The 18,452-nt window shown below is 38.6% G+C and overlaps 1 protein-coding gene across 1 annotated transcript in view; it reads left to right on the top strand.

The window, feature by feature from the left end:
* Window positions 1-18,452, top strand: part of ADCY7 (adenylate cyclase 7) — a 2,777,509-nt gene that overhangs the window by 1,154,348 nt on the left and 1,604,709 nt on the right. The window lies entirely within an intron of this gene.

Below are 18,452 nucleotides of genomic sequence, written 5' to 3'. Positions count from 1 at the left end.
AGGTTAGCCACTGATTCTGTCAACCCTAGAGTGCGACTCGTGCAGCTAGCACTTCTGGAAAGTATCACTCTAACCTTTGTGTGGTGGTGGTTCCCCTTCCCAGCACCCTAGTTTTGCTGAATACTTCATTGACACATCAAACTTCGTAAACTATGCCAGACCCTTACTGATGCCTTTTGTCATGGCAGTGACATTCAGAGGTGGGTAAATTATTTTAATTTCCATTTCTGTGGAAGGAGGAACTATTAGAAGGACTGTTTTTGTTTTGTTAGGTAACTGACACCTGTGGATTGGGTTTGTCTGTATCAGATGATCGAACATTTAGTTAAGCAAATAACTAAATGTCGATCAGTAATCACACACACAAAACATCGAGTGGCAGTTTCCACTCAGGGAAACAATGGTGATGCCCAATGGAAAAAAAATAAAATAAACACAAATGAAGTGGGAAGGCTTCACCCCCCCCCCACACACACACACACCCCTGTTGTGGGGGGACTGTGCCCCCCACACACCCCCTAACTATACCAACTATGAGATTGCTCCACATTGAAGAAAGGGCAAACTCCGCACAATGGCCAAATGACTTGTTTCCCTGAGTGGAAACTGCCGTTCACGGTTTTGTGTGTTCTATTATTAGTGATTGGCATTTAGTTATTCGATTAACTAAACGTTCATTCAACTAATATAGACCCAATTAGGCACCACTGCAGCTTTAAAAAATATATGGGAGGTATAATTTAATACAAGTTCCACTGCTATGTTTTTAGTAGCAGGAAGGAAGGCTAGAACGAATACATTAACAGTAGATGGAGATTTTTTTTTTTGCTTTGCCTCATTTAGTGTACTCATTATAATCTGTTTATATCCACAACTAGTGGTAGGAGACAGGAGACATTTGTACTGTTTCTAGTGGTACAGGCTAGAATACTTTGCTGAAGACTTCAAGGTGATCTGTTTCTTTTCTGCCCAGCAGCAGATTGCTTTGAAGTTTTGTCCACAGTCTCCATAACCATGATCATCATCAGCCCCCTTTTTCCCTTTTCTACATTGGGTCACAGTGTCATGTCAACTGTCGCAACCTCTCTCAATTCAGTGCTGCTGTCCTGCCTTCTTCAACAGTCATGTCTGACTGTTGCATATCTTCTCTAATATAGTTCATCCAACTCTTGACTGGATGCCCTCATCTCCTCTTGAATAAATCCAGTTTCTCCCATTCATTTTGTTTTTTACCAGATCATGTTCTGTTTTCTGACAAATGTGACCAAACCACTGTAATCTCTCCACCCTGACCTTCTTTACAATTGTCGGAAGGTTGTCTTCTGCTCTGAAATCTTCATTTCTTCCTCTGTCTGATAATGTACATCCCACTTCTCGTCTCAGGCAACTCTTCATCACCTCAAATATCCATAGCTACTCAGGTCAGGTTTTTGTGTTATACGAATCGCTTGTTGCACCACTATTTTGCAGACCTTACTTTTCAGCTTCTTTGGCATTCTTCTGTCATACACTACCCCTGACACTCTGTGTCAGTAGACTGCAGTCCTTTTGATTCTAGGTTTGATTTCTGATGCACACCCGCTCCCACTGGGAACCCCTCTGAGTCCAAACACTGTTTGTATTTGTGTCATTGGGTCTGCTTTCTTGGGACTTTGTCATATGTTTTCTCCAAGTCTAGGAATGTCCACATTACCATTAGTATTACTGTTTTTGGTAGGTGGCGCTAATGAAATATAGATGATCAATGTAGGACAAAAGCTTTAACCTGTGTAGTCCTTTTACATGCATTGTACAGGCAAACATAAGAAAAGATAAGTGACTGCAATGCAAGTCATGCTTTGCCAATAGTTGTGTATGAATTTTTCACTTTTCATTTTTTCAATATTGTTGTGTTCTTCTGTATGGTTATGATTTATAGGCTACATAATTTGAGATGCAACATTTCTAAACAAGTTAAAATGATTAAAGGCATTTATCTGAAAGTATTAGATAAGGCAAAACAAATGTGGCAAGCAAAAAATTATTAAATATCAGTTATGCTGTATGTGAAAAATATATTGGAAAATTGGAGGGAAGTGAGAATTATTTAAGTTTTGTGGTGGTAGAATATTAGGTTGGTCTGCTAATGGAATGGTCAGTGGTGGCACTAGTAATGACGCTGTGTACAATCTGGATATAGAGAGAGAAAGGAAGGCACAGTGAAGGTTGAGATGTATTGTGTTGACCTGACAAATGAGTACATTGTGTAATAATAGGAAGACAGGGATATAGGTTCATAGGTAGGTACTAGGCTATCAGCCCAAGGGCCTACGTAAGCCTAGCCAACAAGGTTCCCTGGCTTATGCCACCCAAGAAAGTTATTTTCCTGTGCCCCTGTCAAGCAGAGACACAGAAGTGATCCCCAGGGTGTATTTCCTATTTCCCATCCACTCATCAAGATGTTTCTTGATGAGTGCTAATGAAGAACTTTGCTTGACATAGATGGCTAGCCTGTTCCAGAGTATGGGAAGTCTCTGGGACAGGAATCTATCCCTCCAGCATGTCCTGTTTATTGTGGTGACAAGGTTTAGGTCCCTAGAGCAGGTAGCTGGGAGGGATCGGGATTTCTTTAGGTTTAGCATGTCCAACAGCTCTGGGATTGACATAGCTTTATATGTTAGGCAGAGATCACCTCGGAGTAGGCGATATGCTACGGAGTAAAGCTGGAGTTTTTTGAGGCAGTCAGTGTAGGGCATCTGTTTGAGGCCAGTAATCCTCTTTGTGAGGTACTTCTGTGGCCTTTCCAGCTGCTGCAGATATCTTATGAGGAACATTCCAAAAGGGGCTTTGTACTCTATAATGGGTCTAATGAGTGTCGAGTAGAGGGGACCTCTTTTTTCCTGGATGAGAACCCTTTTATGATGAGGTGTGCCACGTAGAAGGTATCGAAGGAGAGACTACTGTCCACCTGGGCATTAAGCTTCTAAGCATTAAGTTCCTTTTTAGTATTGCCATTGTTGCCTTTTACTTAATATCACCTACTAGAATAAATAAAAACAAAATGAAAAGCGTCTTTTTTCAAAGAAATCCACTGTTGTATTCTTATAGGTATTTTACAGGCAGACAGCTTACCAGAGTAGAAAGCACACATTCTAAAAATCCAGCAATAAAAACAGAAGCAATTATTCTTTGAGATTTAAGTTGTCTGGTTTATTCAAAGTAATGAGCATTTTTGTTTAACTTTCATTAGATACAATGTTTTTCCTGAAAAAAAAGAAAACTACAGTTCTAGTTATTTCAATAACCCTAAACAAGGGGTTGTGGTGGAAAACAGCCCTTATGATTGGATGTGGCTTTGGTTCCTGATTGACTAATAGTTGGGCCTGCTGATTGTTGGGGAGGTCAAGTGCCTAATCAGAATTCTAATTAGGAGTCATAGTCTTGATCTCGGAGGAACTAGCCACTCCACTGGGTCTGAAAAACGTTAAGGGGACCCACTCCACAACGGATAGCCTGCATTTTGTTATGGCTGATTAGAATAAGAGGGTTGCCCAAACTGTAGCTAATAGCTTCTTTCTTTTCTTACAACTTGTAAACTTTCTCATTAGATAACCTTTCATAAGAAAGAAAAACTGTATGAGTAGACTTACTCGGTCTTATTCCTTGGTACTGCAACAGAAACTATAACTGACATCTTACCAGATAAATTAGTTTTTTTTGTGAATCTTGTTAGCATCTTTATTTTCTCCATGCAGCTAGAGTCTGATATTATACAGATGTTGTAAAGAGGCTGATATATGAGGAGCCGCACTGAATGTACAGTATGTGCTGAAACTGCTGGTGCAGGTTCATGATGTGCTTTGGGTGTCAGAGTTTTGGAGAAGTGCAGGAAGTCTTTGGAAAGGATCACATAAGTTTTGTGTTAGGATTGGAATGTTTCAGAATTTGATTTACATGTTCTTCAGTATGTTGGCCGGACTAATAGAAAAATAACATTGTTTGTTCCATTATTGTCCAATGAGTCCGACCTATAAATTATCTGTATGCCACCGAAACATTATGCCTGAAAGCTCAATACTTGGAAAAAACATGCAAAAAGTGAAAGCTATAGAGTTTCACAATTGCAATGTTGCCCAAATCTGGCTTTGTTTATTTGACCATGTGCTGTTAAACCTCGCAGAGTAATTGAGAGTAGTGCTGCAGTCAGTGATGCAACACTCCTGACTATTTTGAATTCTGATCAAAATGGTTTCCATTTTACGTTTTTTTTTTTTGTTTGTTTGTTTTAAAGGGATTTATGCAAGTAATTGTTTCTAATGCAAACAGAGAAAAGAATGTTTATCTTTATTACAAGTGACGAGACATATTGTATAAAGCCCACAGTTGATAGTGGGTGTAGCCTGTAGTGCATCTGGCATTTTTCTGCTTGTTGAAATGTGTCGTCCTGACTGTTCCACTGTAATACATGAACAACATGTGAATGGATGCACTTACCCATGCACTGGCCCCAAGTGTTGTTTATTTCTTGATATTACAGCTTGGAGTTATAGTACTACAGGGTAACACCAACTAATCTGGGAGGTAGCTGTTTCAGGGCTTCCATCAGCAAATCTAACAAGGAGGACATGGAATTATAGATAAACTCACTAAACTAGGTATAAATCCCTATGTCACAAGATGGGTTGCCAACTGGCTCACTGACAAGAACCCACACTGTGAAAGTAGCAGACTCCAAATCCAACTTCAGACCAGTGACAAGTGGAGTACCACAGGATTCAGTCCTGGGTCCTCTCCTGTTTGGTATCTACTACTCTGAAGTACAGGCTTACACAGAAGGTCTTTGGCTATCGAAATTCACAGATGACTGCAAACTAGGAGCCATAATCAAAACTCTAAAAGATGTGGACATCCTACAAAAAGGGTCTCGCTGAGACAGATGCCTGGTGTCAAAGCCATGGCCTCAAGCTCAATGCCAAAAAGTGCATTGTCATCCCTTTTGGTAAAAACTCTGTACCCATGAACTACCACATAGGTGGTGGTCTACTTAACACTGAAAGTGTGATAAAAGACCTTGGGACACAGGTGGACAGCAGTCTCTCCTTTGATAATCACATCGCCACAGTAGTCAGGAAATCCTTCTCCATGGCACACCTCATCACAAAAGGTTCCTCATCCAGGAAAAAGAGATCATTGTTCCCCTCTACTCGTCACTCATTAGACCCATTATAGAGTACAATGCCCCTTTTTGTATGTACCTCACAAGACATCTACAACAACTGGAAAGGCCACAGAAATACCTCACAAAGGGGATTACCGGCCTCAAACAGATGCCCTACGCAGACCATCTCAAAAAACTGCAGCCTTACTCCATCGCATATCACCTACTCAGAGGCGATATCTGCCTAACACACAAAGCTATGTCAAACCCAGAGCTTTTGGACATGCTCCACTTAAAGAAATCCTAATCCTTATGAGCTACACGCTCTAGGGACCTAAACCTTGTCACCACAATAAACAAAACATGCTGGTGGGATAGATTCCTGTCCCAGAGACTTCCCATACTCTGGAACAAACTACCTATCTATATCAAACAAAGCTCCTCATTAGCACTCTTCAAGAAAAATCTTGATGATTGGATGGGAGATAAGAAATTCACCCCGGGGATCACTTCTGTGGCTCTGCTCGACAGTGGCACAGGAAAATAATTTTCTTGGGTGGTGAAAGCCAGGGTACCTTTTGGCTAGGCTTACATAGGCCCTAGGCCAATAGTCTAGTACCTACCTATGACCCTAGGAAAAATGTAACAGAGCAGAAGTTAAAGCTACCATGACTTTAGACAGGTGGTGGGGTAAGTAATGTCTGAGAAGTTAAGATAAAAAAATGTTTTGTTTTAATAGAAAATGACTAATAAGCAATGTAGCAACTGCCTCATGTACACTGACAAGCCTTTCCTCTTACCTCCCAACACTCAGATTTGCGAGAGATGCACTTATATATCCAAACTGGAAGCCACGCACTCTCCAGCCAAGACTGGAATAGCTGGTCAAGAGGAGAAGGTCAACACTTGCACCACATCACGTGGAACACATAGCCCTCCAGAACACACACTAGCACTGCCTTCACATAAAAACACAAACCACACACCCACCTTCGTGGAGGTTCTCAATAAAAATCTACCCAAACAACAGAGAACTCCATGGCAGAAACGCATTCAACCACTACAACACAACACTAATCAGGAGACACATAACTCTCCTAAACAGTGTGCCACTCAACCAAAGCCTCTAGGGCAAAACAGCGTGCCCAACACACGAGTCATAGGTGACTTGATAGTGAGGCACACTGATGTCCCACTCACTAGGTTGAATAAGGAGAAAGTAACAGTCAACTGCCTGTCAGGTGCCAGGATCTGCCACATTATGCATGCACTCAGGTCACTCAACAACAGGTAAAATATGACTCTGTCATTGTACATTTGGGTGTGAATGACCTGAGACATACCTCCCTGGACTACATGAAAAGAGACTTGGAGGAGCTCTCGGATTATCTAGCCCAGGCGTGTATGACCCCCTAGCCCTGAACAGCCTCCTACCATCACCCAGAGTGATACCACAGTACAAGCAGAAAATTATTGATTTCAACACTTGGCTAAGTTTCTGGTGTCATTCTAAGGGAATCCAGTATCTGTCTGCCTGGGATGACATGACTGACAGACCTCACTGCTTTGCCAGAGATGGCCTGCATCTGTCACCCCTAGGTTTCCGGATACTGGCCAAGGATCTTGCCACCCTTATAGTGCCTTTTTTAGGTTTTTAGGTGGTGTTCCAAAGACCAAATTACCACCATAACAGCTATAAACAAATGCAATCTGAGGGTCATTCTGCTCAATGCTAGAAGTCTAAATCTGAAAATGCACTCGCTCGAAGCATTCCTTAAAATGGAGAATGTCGACATTTGTGCTGTAACAGAGACCTGGTTTAAAGCAGCAGAAAGTGCCCCTGCACTACAAGCCTATTACTCATTCCACACCTTTCAGCCCCAGAACTTGGACCAAAGCTCCAAAGGTGGTAGTGTTTCCATATTCGTAAAGGATGCACACACCTCCGGACTGGTAGCCCAACATAATGCATCAGAGATACTTCAAGTGCAGCTAACATTGGGTAAGACAGCGATTCAGGTTGTAGCCTACTATAGGTCCCCAACCATGTCCCAAGACTCTCACTCCACGTTCCTAAGCACCATGGAGAATATTACGGTCCAACCTAACACTCTCCTACTGGGTGACTTCAAGTACCCCTCGATTAACTGGAAAAACTACTAGTGTACCAATACACTTGCCCAACGTTTCCTGGAATTCATTAATTCCAATGTCTTGGACCAACTCATTCTTACCCCCCACTAGAGGTAGCAACATCCTTGATGTGGTCATTACTAACATGGGCATCCATTGCTCTACACCAATAGTCAACTCCTCCCTGGTTAGATCTGACTACAAACTAATCACCTTGGAAATACACCCCCCCCCCCACACACACACACACAAAGGTTACCACCATGAAAAACTTCTCCAAAGCTAACTTTGGGCTCCTAAAAACAGAGGTGGCTAACTTCACGACAGCCATGCAAATGGAAAATAGTTGCATGACTGCCGAATCATACACCAATGCACTGTTCAAACATGTATGCAAATGCATGGATCTTGCCATACCCAATAGAACCAATACACTGTCCTCCAAAAAAGGAAGCCAATCTGGTAGTTCCCTGCCATAAACAAACTCTGCAACAGGAGGAGGAAACTTATGCGGAATAAGGTGAAGTCCCAAGACTGGAAAAACTCCCTTATCAGCCTCAACAAAAAGTTGAGATCCCTCATCAAATCCTCTAAAGCTAGCTATGAAAACAGAATTGCAGCAGATAATAAAGACAACCACAAGGTCTTCTATAGTTATGTAAAAAATCTCCATGGCAATACCCAGATTTGCTCTGAGCTATTGCACAATGGTACCTCCTATACCAAGCCAGCAGATATTGGCAATATACTGGCCGACAGATTCAGTGCCAGCTTTATCCCTCCCCCCAAAGGACCAGTCACAATGCCAGTAGATTGCCAGGCACCCAGTATTACTACTGCACAGATTAAAATAGCACTGCCCAAGGCCAAGAATACAGCTTCTATGGGACCTGACGATATCCCTGGGTGTGTTCTACAGAGTGAACTGACACCTAACCTGTGTGCCCTTTTCAATCACAGCCTCACCTTAGGCTTTGTCCCCACCGAATGGCACACTGCTACCCTCTCCACAAAGAAGGAGTGATTACAGACCATGGGAACTATCGCCCCATTAACCTGACGAGTCTGATATGCAAAGCTATGGAAAGCATCATCATGGACCTAATAAACAAGGATATAGGGAATCTCCAAACTCTGGATCCCACACAGTTTGGTTTTCTGAAGGGTAGATCATGCCTGCTCAACCTGGTCGACTTCTTTGAGTCAGTCACCAGAGCTGTGGATAAAGGCAATGTGGTGAATACAGCCTACCTTGATCCAACCAAGGCCTTTGATACCATTCCCCACTCAGGAATCATAGAAAAACTCACTAAGCTAGACATCAACCCGTATATCAGTAGGTGGGTTGCAAACTGGCTCACAGATAGAACCCACAATGTGAAAGTAACTGACTCCAAGTCAGATTGCCAACCAGTCACGAGTGGAGTCCCACAGGGTTCAGTCCTCTGTCCTCTCCTGTTTGGTATCTACTTCTCTGAAGTCCAGGCCAACAAGAAGGGAGTCTGACCAAGTGATGTTAACATTCTACAAAAAGGCCTCACTGAGACCAATGAGTGGTGTCAGAACCATGGCCTTAAGCTCAGTGCCAAAAAATGTGTCATCATCTCCTTTGGGAAAAACCCAGTTCCCATGAATTACCATATCTATGGTAGTCCACTGAACACAGAAGGTGTTAAAAGAGATCTGGGAACACAGGTTGACAGCAACCTCTCTTTTGACCACCACATTGTTAGTGTGGTCAGAAAGTCCTTCTATGTGGCACATCTCATTACTAAGAGTTTTGCATCCAGGAAGAAAGAGGTCATTGTCTCCCATTACTCTTCACTCATTAGGCCAATCATCGAGTACAATGCCCCATTTGGCATGTACCTCACTAAACACCTGCAACAACTGGAGAGGCTGCAAAAGTACCTCACAAAGAGGATCCTATGCCTTAAATACTTGTCCTATATGGACAGACTCAAATAACTCCAACTATTCTCTGTCTCATATTGCCTACTTAGAGGGGATCTCTGCTTGGCTTACAAAGCCATGTCTGACCCAGCTCTGTTAGAAATGCTACATCTAAAGAAATCCCAATCTCTCCACACCACATGCTCCAGAGACCTCAACCTCATTACCACAATCAACAGAACATGCTGGAGGGACAGGTTCATAACCCAGAGATTGCCCATGGTATGGAATAGACCTCCCATACATGTCAAGCAGAACACCTCACTCACCCTCTTCAAGAGAAATCTCAATGAGTGGATGGGAAATAGAAAGTTCACCCTGGGGATCACTCCAGTGGCTCTACTCAACAGAGGCACTGGAAACTAAGGTTGGTTGGTATAATGCCAGGATAATCCTTTGGGCTAGACTTGTAAAGGCTCCAGGGCCATTAGCCTAGTACACACCTATGAACCTATATTAAAGAATGATTCCTACAGTTGAGTATTAAACATTTTTTTGTGGAACAACAAAGATATTTTCCTAAAACAATAATGAGTTAACATAAATACAGAAATGAGTCATAGAAAGTGAGCTAGTTTGTGCTTTCAAATTATGGATATAAATAAATGCAAAGCAATTTTTTATTTAAAGAGATCACTTGCTGATAGTCGGAAACCATTTATTGTAAACCGTAAAGTGGTTTAAACATCAGATGTTTTGTATTTAGATTGTTTTAAACACAAGAATAAGTTAAAGAAAAATAGTGTCAGGTGAACTTCTCTGTGATGAAGTTAACTACTGGTTGTATAACCGCCAATCTGTGCAGTATGATTTTTTTTTTACCGTATAGTGCTCATATAGAGAATATGGTAGTATAATTTCATAGTGACTTTGAGGCTAATTGTTAGTTTTCAAAAGGAGATCATTTATGCAATATGATTTACAGTGCAAAATGTTATACACAGAAACATTGGTGTAAAGGTGGTTTCCCTAAACATAGGATGTCTAGTTCTTAATGATGAAAAAAATAAAATTTTCAGTGTGATTCGGGGTACAAAGTGAAATGGCTTTAGCATAAGAAACAAGTACAGTGTTTGGCAGTATAAAAAGTTCACATGAAATATCTTTGGTGTTGAAAGTGGCTTTGAGCTGAAGCAGTTGTGTAATCACTGTCTAACATAGTTTATGCAGTATGACTTTGGTGTTAAAGACTAGCTGATGAATGTGATACAAGTACAGGAGTAAAGAACCATTTAGAAAATGTCAGGAGATATTATTGGTGAAAGCATGACACCTTTTGATGTTTATCCTGGAAGAACAGAATTGTTTGTTTCTTTCGGCATTTCCCAGTTAGGGGTCACCACAGCGGAACTCCAGTCTGCTAATGATTGGCAGTAGATTTTGATGTGCTGGCTTGCCGGGCCTACCGCACAACCTTCAGTGAAGGAATGCCTATTCACGCATGTTGCCACACAGAAGAAGCTCTAACTGAGAATCAAACGGCAACGTCTAACTGTGAGGCGACAACGCTACCGCAGCACCACCACCGCAGTATCCTGGAAGAACAGAATATATGTTGCAAATCATGCAATGTAACCTCAGTCCAGCAATCAAGTCATCAAAACTATGTTTAGCAGGTTGTACTTCTGTTGTGGGGAGGCCTAGCTCTTTCACGCAGGGAGCTGCCTTCCTGTCATTATAACCACCTGTGTCATTACTGCAGCATTGAGCTTAAGGAGATATTCTACTTGTACTAAATAAATAATAATTAATAATTATAATTATTAATATAATTATATAATTAAATATAATTATATAATTAAATATAATTTTAATAATAAATAATTAAATAGTAGTATTTGTGCGCATTTTACACATTTAGACAGGCAGAACTGGCACTTGCAGTTTTTGCATACTGAATTGCATCACTAGTTATGAAAAAAAACTGACCAGATTTTAGAAGAACAGGCAACTATTTTACAGTAGTGACATGTTTTATAATTTTTAAGTATTCAGAATGCTGCAGCATTGTTCAATGCTGAGGATGTTGAAATGTATTAATTGCCAAGCAGTTAACTTAAAAAAAATCAAACTTAAAAAAAAAAAAAAAACAGCACAGCTTCAACAATAACACAGATTAAAGGCATCATAGGATACAAGAGTGAACAAACCTGATTGTGAATGATCTTTGTCAAGTTAATGCAAATTTGTGATGCAGCATACTTCTCAACCTGCAGGCATTGAAAATAGAAACAATAGCCCTAGAACTATAGATACATCCATCTAAAATTCTGGACATCTAATTAGCAAAAAATTTGTATACCAAATAGCACACAACTTTTCCTGTTTCCGTTAGGAATCTGGAATACTGCATAGAAACACAAGATTAAAAACAGTGACAAAAATGCTGGAAAAATATAAGCACATTATCAAAGTGACAACATAAATTCTGTAGACTCTAATGAATTGTATTGTTAAATTCTGCAGCACAAAGTCGTTTATTTTTGCATTAAAAAAGGACGATGTTAGATACCTGTCCTCATTCTTTAAATTATTGTTGCTACAAGCTTGTTGGTCCTGTAATGTGTTTTTCAGACTGCTAGACAGCTTCAAGCATCACATGTGATAAGGGGATTCAGAAGATCATGTGAAGGAGTAAATTAAGCCCAAAAATAGGAACATCCTATGTAGAAGTAAATCAGGCCACAAAATAGGGTTTTTGATGTGCCGTGATACGTAATAGTGCTAAGACTGACAAGTCTTATAGTCTTGTCACGTCTTACTACTCTGGATAAAGTGCTAGACATAGCAAAGTAAGAAAAGCTCTTCAAAGAAACAATAGTACAGATGTTTCATGAGTGGAATTTTCCCCAAAAGGCATTTAGTACAGGTGTCCCAGTAGTAAATTTCCCCAAAACAGAGTTTCTGCATATGTATCTGTGGATCTTTATTGAATCATGAGGGTAAGTTAATATTGAGCTTCATTTTGATATAACTAACTAATGTCAATCACATAAATATCTATCTATATATATATATATATATATATATATATATATATATATATATATATATATATATATATATATATATATATGCATACATAATATAACATCACTGGTATGATGGGACAGGGACCCAGTACTTGGGTAGTTAAGTGCATAGTTGGGGAAAAAAAGAGAAACAAAATCCTAACCGAGAAGAATACACTAATATCAATTTCAAGGTGGCATACACTTCCTAGGACTGCCTACCACAGCTGCAAATACACATTCTGAGTCAAGCTTTGTGGTAAAAATTGTAGTGGTCCATTTACATTCATCCATTGGCCAAACCTGGCAGGGTAGTATGGCTTGCACAGCCTCCCCATCATTTAGAAAATTTTAGCTGATGAGTTTGACATGTTAATATCCTGAGACATAACCAAAGATTTCTTATGGAAGATCTCTGTCAGACTAATTGGTGCTCATTTAATGAATTTTACAATTGAGCAGGCTATTGTGACGTCAGTCCTTCTAAATTTAAGGAGCTCAGAGTTGTTCCATGGCTCCTGTGTCATGAAGTGAACTGACATACAAAATGCAGGGACTGTCAGATGATCTTAATCATAGTCAGTGTAATTCTTTGGTATTCCTGTTATGCAGAAGCCCATGACCATCCCTCAGATGATGAATATCCATGTGGACCAACATCTGTATGTCAAGGTATAAAGAGGGCTTCAGCTTCAATTCTTTCTTGCCATTCATTCCAATGCTTCACAACACATTTCATAGAGTTCAGTCAGCATGAATAACCTGAGTTTCCAAATCTCTCAGATAAGTACCCTGTTAGGGATATTTTTCTTTTTCCTTGTAATTAACACTTGCTCATATTTAAGAAAGTTAATTGCCTTTCTTGTGGGAAACAGATTCATCACAAAGATTTCTGTACCCATTGGCTTTTTTTGTGTTTTGGTTGATGTGTTCAAGAACATATCACTGCACCCTGAGTCCCTTCCCCCTACTTCTAGGGAGCATGACCACTTTTATTAAGGTGCTGGAATCTCATAAGCAACTTTATAAAAACCTGGTGGTGGATGCAGCAGTGGTGTCTGCGGAGTGTGCCAAGGGACCTTCGCATCATGTATCCAAGAACCCCTTACCAAATGATAGGGAAAACACTGATGAACAGAAATGATAAAAAAAAATACTTCAACCACCCTGCCCATGAGGGCTCTCAACTGCCAGTTCCACAAGTTCAAATGCCTTGAGTTACTGCATGAACAAAGACAAAATAAAGCAAAGGGGATCCAAGACAAGAGCCTTCAGAGGGATATCCAGGACCTATTCAGTGTCACTCTTCAAGTTTCCAAACACTCTCACAAACGTGGTTATGATGCTTTAGATGCATCATGTAGGGCAGCTACCATGGGGTCAGTCAGTTGGAGAACTCATTCTCTCTCAGACCAGATAAAAGCTGGACTCTTCAATGGCCCCATAGACAAAGGGCTCCTTTTCTGACCCCAGCTAAACAAAAATTTGACAAGCTAGATAAGAAAGGGAAACACATGAAATCTGTAAAATAATACTATATGTTCCCATTTCTAGATATGTGAAATTTCAGCTGATATCTTTTATAAAAGGGGTTATCCTTGTGGGTTTGTTAACCCGATTAAAGAGGAAGTTGTGCTGAAGAGGAGAAATGATTTTTATTTACCATTAATCTTAGGTGAGGATGAAAATAATGGCAATAATGCTATGGTTCAGAAAAATTATGAGAAATCATTTGTAACTACCTTTAGCTTGGAGAGTAACCCAGTATCGGACATCCTGCATAAAAATGGACTTTGTTTAATAACAATGTTGATGTAATTGATGAAGAAGCTAGGGGAAAGACCCTTGATTACATCTAGAAAGGATAGGTCCTCAAAAATTACCTGAAAAACAGTTGCCAGTGTATGACTAAAAAGTGAGGGTCTATCAAAGAACAGGTTATGTTTAACTGCGGGCACTGCCACCGATGTTCCTATATTTCAGTAGTAGACAGTGTTAACATAAAATGGAAAACATTAGTTTCAAAGGGCCATTTTTCATGAGATAGCCAAAGTGTGATTTATTTGGCCTAGTGTAAGCTGTGACAGGTATTCTGTCTGGGAAAAACTAATATACAACTTTGGGAACATATTTATGAGCATCTTTATGACATCAGGAGAAAGACGAACAGTAACACATTGCTGAAACATATTGAGGGTAATGAAGAGCATACTTTTGCATTTTTCCATCGATAATAAAATGTTTGGGTTATTTCTGATAGCCAGCACATAATCCATCTAATTAAATATGGAATGATATTAAGTTTAACTAAGTTAGTATATATATATATATATATATATATATATATATGTGTGTGTGTATAATATTAGGCACTGAGTCAATGGCCTTAGCCAAGTCGAACCAAATAAATAACTCCTGGTGTTATTCCGAGATCCTAGGCTAAAGTAATTTGATCATTGAAGTTAATCAGATTGGCTAAAGTTGATCTGCCCTTTACAAAATCAAGTTCTTCAATATCTGAAATGTTTGCATTAGTGCTGTTTTTTTCCAAAAGCTATGTGATGCATCTCTCACAACATTTGATAATAATGAAAGTTAAACAGATAGGCCTATAGTTTTTCATTGGATTTTACTTTCCTTCTTGTGTATTGGGGTAATATTAGATAGCATCCACATTTTTGATACTAATACAAATTGTAAAAACTGTATTGCAAATCAGATGTTATATGGAGAATATTTTTATCATTCATCCTATACAGTAATATGTCCGGTATTTTATCTGAATGTGCAGAACCATGCCTATTTATTTTTATCACATTTTTGATCATGTATTACTAATTTGTGGGTATTGTTTTATAATCACTGTCTTGTGTTGCACAAATCCATTTTCAAAATGAGTAGAATGTGTATTAATATTAACAAAATATTTGGTAAACTCATTGGAAATTTGAAATTGTGTTGAAATGTCATTTATTTTAATCATTTTAAATAATTTGTGTTCATCAGTTAGGTTTAAGTATTTGTAAAACTGTTTCTTATTAGAAATGCTGTAGTCAATTTATTTTCCATGTCTGTTCTCCCATTTTTATGCTGTATATTCTATCTTCAGCCCTCTTTATCGATCTGTCCAAAGCCTTTGACATGGTCAACCACCCCCTCCTCATAAAAATCCTGGAATCTCTTGCTTTACAACCAAAGGCTATCCATTGGTTCACTTCCTATCTCACTAACAGAAAACAGGCAGTCCTCTGGGATAACAAACTTTCCTCTCTTCTCCCAATTTCTCTTGGTGTCCCTCAAGGCTCTATTCTTGGACCCCTCCTTTTCTCCCTTTTTATAAATGACCTACAAGTAGCTATTCCCCAAGCTAGCTGTATACAATATGCAGGCGACTCCACTCTTATTTGCTCAGCTAAAACCATACCTGAGCTTCAAACTATTACTCAAAATGTATTCCACAAAGTAGAAGCATGGTTCTTAAAACGCTGCCTACTTTTAAATGCTAAAAAAACAAAACTCCTCCTCTTTAAACCTACTACTAGGTCCCCCACATTAAACTTCTCCATCTTATCTATTAATGGCACCCTCATATCAGCCGACTCTACTACCAAACTACTAGGTGTCATGATTGATAACAACCTTACCTATGATTGTCACATTAATAATACCATTAAAACTGTAAACAAAAAATTGGGCTCCCTCTACAGAATTAAAACATTCTTAACCCCCACAGCCAAAGTTACCCTTGCCCACTCACCTTATTTCAACTCTTCTCTATGCCTCATCAATTTTCACTAACCTGAAGAAAAACAATCTCTCTAAACTGACTAACACATATAATAGCATTGCCAGATTTGCAACTGGCACTCCTTTCAGAACTCACCACTGTCTGAACCTTCAGAAACTTCACTGGCTAGAACTAGAAAATATGTTGCTTCTTTCCCAACTTTCCTTTGTCCAAAAAGCCTTCTATCAACCTAACAACACACCTGCACTTTCCAAACTTTTTACCCCTTACTCTAACCTGAATTCACTTCGCTCCTCTAGCAAACTCCTAGTAACATTAACTAAATCCAACAATCTTGCTGGTGACTCCCTTTTCTCTAACGCCATTGGGAAACACTGGAATCAACTTCCTATTGAACTTACTTCAATGCCTACCCTGCTTTGTTCAAACAAAAACTAAGAATTTATCTTAAAAATCAATGGATATGTCCATGCTTTAACCCGACTAAACTCTAACTCACACTAATTTCCTCTACCTATCCCTCTCACTCTCTATTTACCTTCTTTCTATGTGCATGTATTACTTCCATTACTTTGTATGAGTTACCTCTCTGTAATATTCCTTCTCCTCTTTCAGGTTTCATCTCGATCTATTAGAATCTAATTTTCACTTCTCAGTATAATGCAGTAATACTGTAACCTAGTAAATTATCTAACCTAACTCTCCTGCGAAGTCTCATATTGTACTCTTGTGTATATACATTCTGAAAGATATTTTAAGCAAATGTTTCTTTTTATCGCATAATTCTGTATATGTTTTCTTTAACTTGTTAAGTAGTAGTTAGTGGAGCTTTTCTCCTCGGGCCTCCACTGAAAATGGACATGTATCCAGTTGGACTAGCCCGGTTAACAAATGTAAAATAAATAAAATAAATAAATTCTAGTAACATTATTCAAATGCCCATCGTTGGGTGTACTTGCAAGTCATGTACATTCTTTCCTTCCATTTATATAATTTTTTTATATCCTTATTCCATTAAGGATTTGATAAGGATGCTCTTCTGTATTTTACAGTTGATTCTATGCTTTCTCTAAATAGTTCTTGCAGTATATTATACTCATAACTGTTTTTTAGATGTCAAATAGTAAAACAACTGTTAGTTTGCCATCGTCAGTCATGCCATAATTATATTTCTTATGCAACTTTGTCCCAGCAGAGCTTACCTATGTCAATGAATAGTGATCTGATGTCTTCAAGGCAAGACCTAGGTTGATAGTATTCATTATGTCATGTTTATCTGTAATAATTAAATCAAGGATGTTATTTCACCTTGGTTTTTCAGAAACTAATTGCATCAAACCATAGATAGAAATAATGTAAAAAAACTCTTTCTCGTAATATGAACGAGAAGCTGAAGTGTGCCTTATTATTGCCAGATAATTGAAATCTCCCATAAGAATAGCATTTTCAGATTTTAAAAGGACAACTATTTCCAGTGTTTAACTGGATTCATGTTGGGTAAGTGGTAGCAAAGAATAATACCTTAAAAAGTAGTCATAGCAGGATGTAAAACCTTCAACTATATCCCTTCTATCTCCTGTAGTGTTTCAACCAATAAAGATGAAATCATATTATAAATTCACAGGGGTAGCATCACCACCGCTTGATATTTCTTATATTTTCATACTCAGTAAAGTTGCTTACATTTAATCCATTAGTATTCCAAGCTTATACAGTTGCTTCAAGTTTTAAAATTTTGTTCATGTATTATTCTAATTAATTCCTCACATTTGTTTCCTAAACTGTGTGCATTGCAGAAATGACATTTCAAAAATATAGTAAGCATTCCACTATCAACATATTTTAGTTTCTCTGTCATCTCCAAAAAAGCTTTCACATAGTGTAGTATTTAGCCTGCTATGAATGCCTCATACATAGTTAAATATAATGTATCCTTTGCATGAAGTCTATGATCATATACATAATCCTTCCAATATTTAACTACCTTCAAGTTGCAAACCAAATACATTCTTCTAAACTAGCAGTTGGAAATATGTGGTATAGTAAAAAAAATCTAAAAACTTTATAGATGGTACAATTTCATAAAAATACAGATAATTTCTAGTAATTTCTATCCAATAATTTCTAATACTGAATTTTTCATAATATTTAATGGTGTTTTATTCAAATTGTTGCTGTGTGTATTTCAATTAGCCCATATTTTGATTTCTTCAATAACAATTTTCGTATTATTTCATCAATATCAGTTTCACCCTAGCAATGCTGATACAGTTTTTTCATTCTTACTTAATTGAATTAATTATCTAACGCTAGTTTAATCATTAAGTCTCTAAGAATTAGTGCTTCATTTTTACTAACAGTCATCACTGAACTTTATTTCTACATCCTAATGCTTGTCTCTCTGACTTTCTTAATAGTGTTTTGTTATATTTTAAACTGTCTTTCACCTATAGATCCTCCTATCTTTTTT

This window comes from Protopterus annectens, chromosome 8.part1 (assembly GCF_019279795.1).
Source record: "Protopterus annectens isolate FY-2018-M chromosome 8.part1, PAN1.0, whole genome shotgun sequence".
Classification (NCBI taxonomy): domain Eukaryota; kingdom Metazoa; phylum Chordata; order Ceratodontiformes; family Protopteridae; genus Protopterus; species Protopterus annectens.
This window is presented reverse-complemented; position numbering and strand designations above follow the sequence as displayed.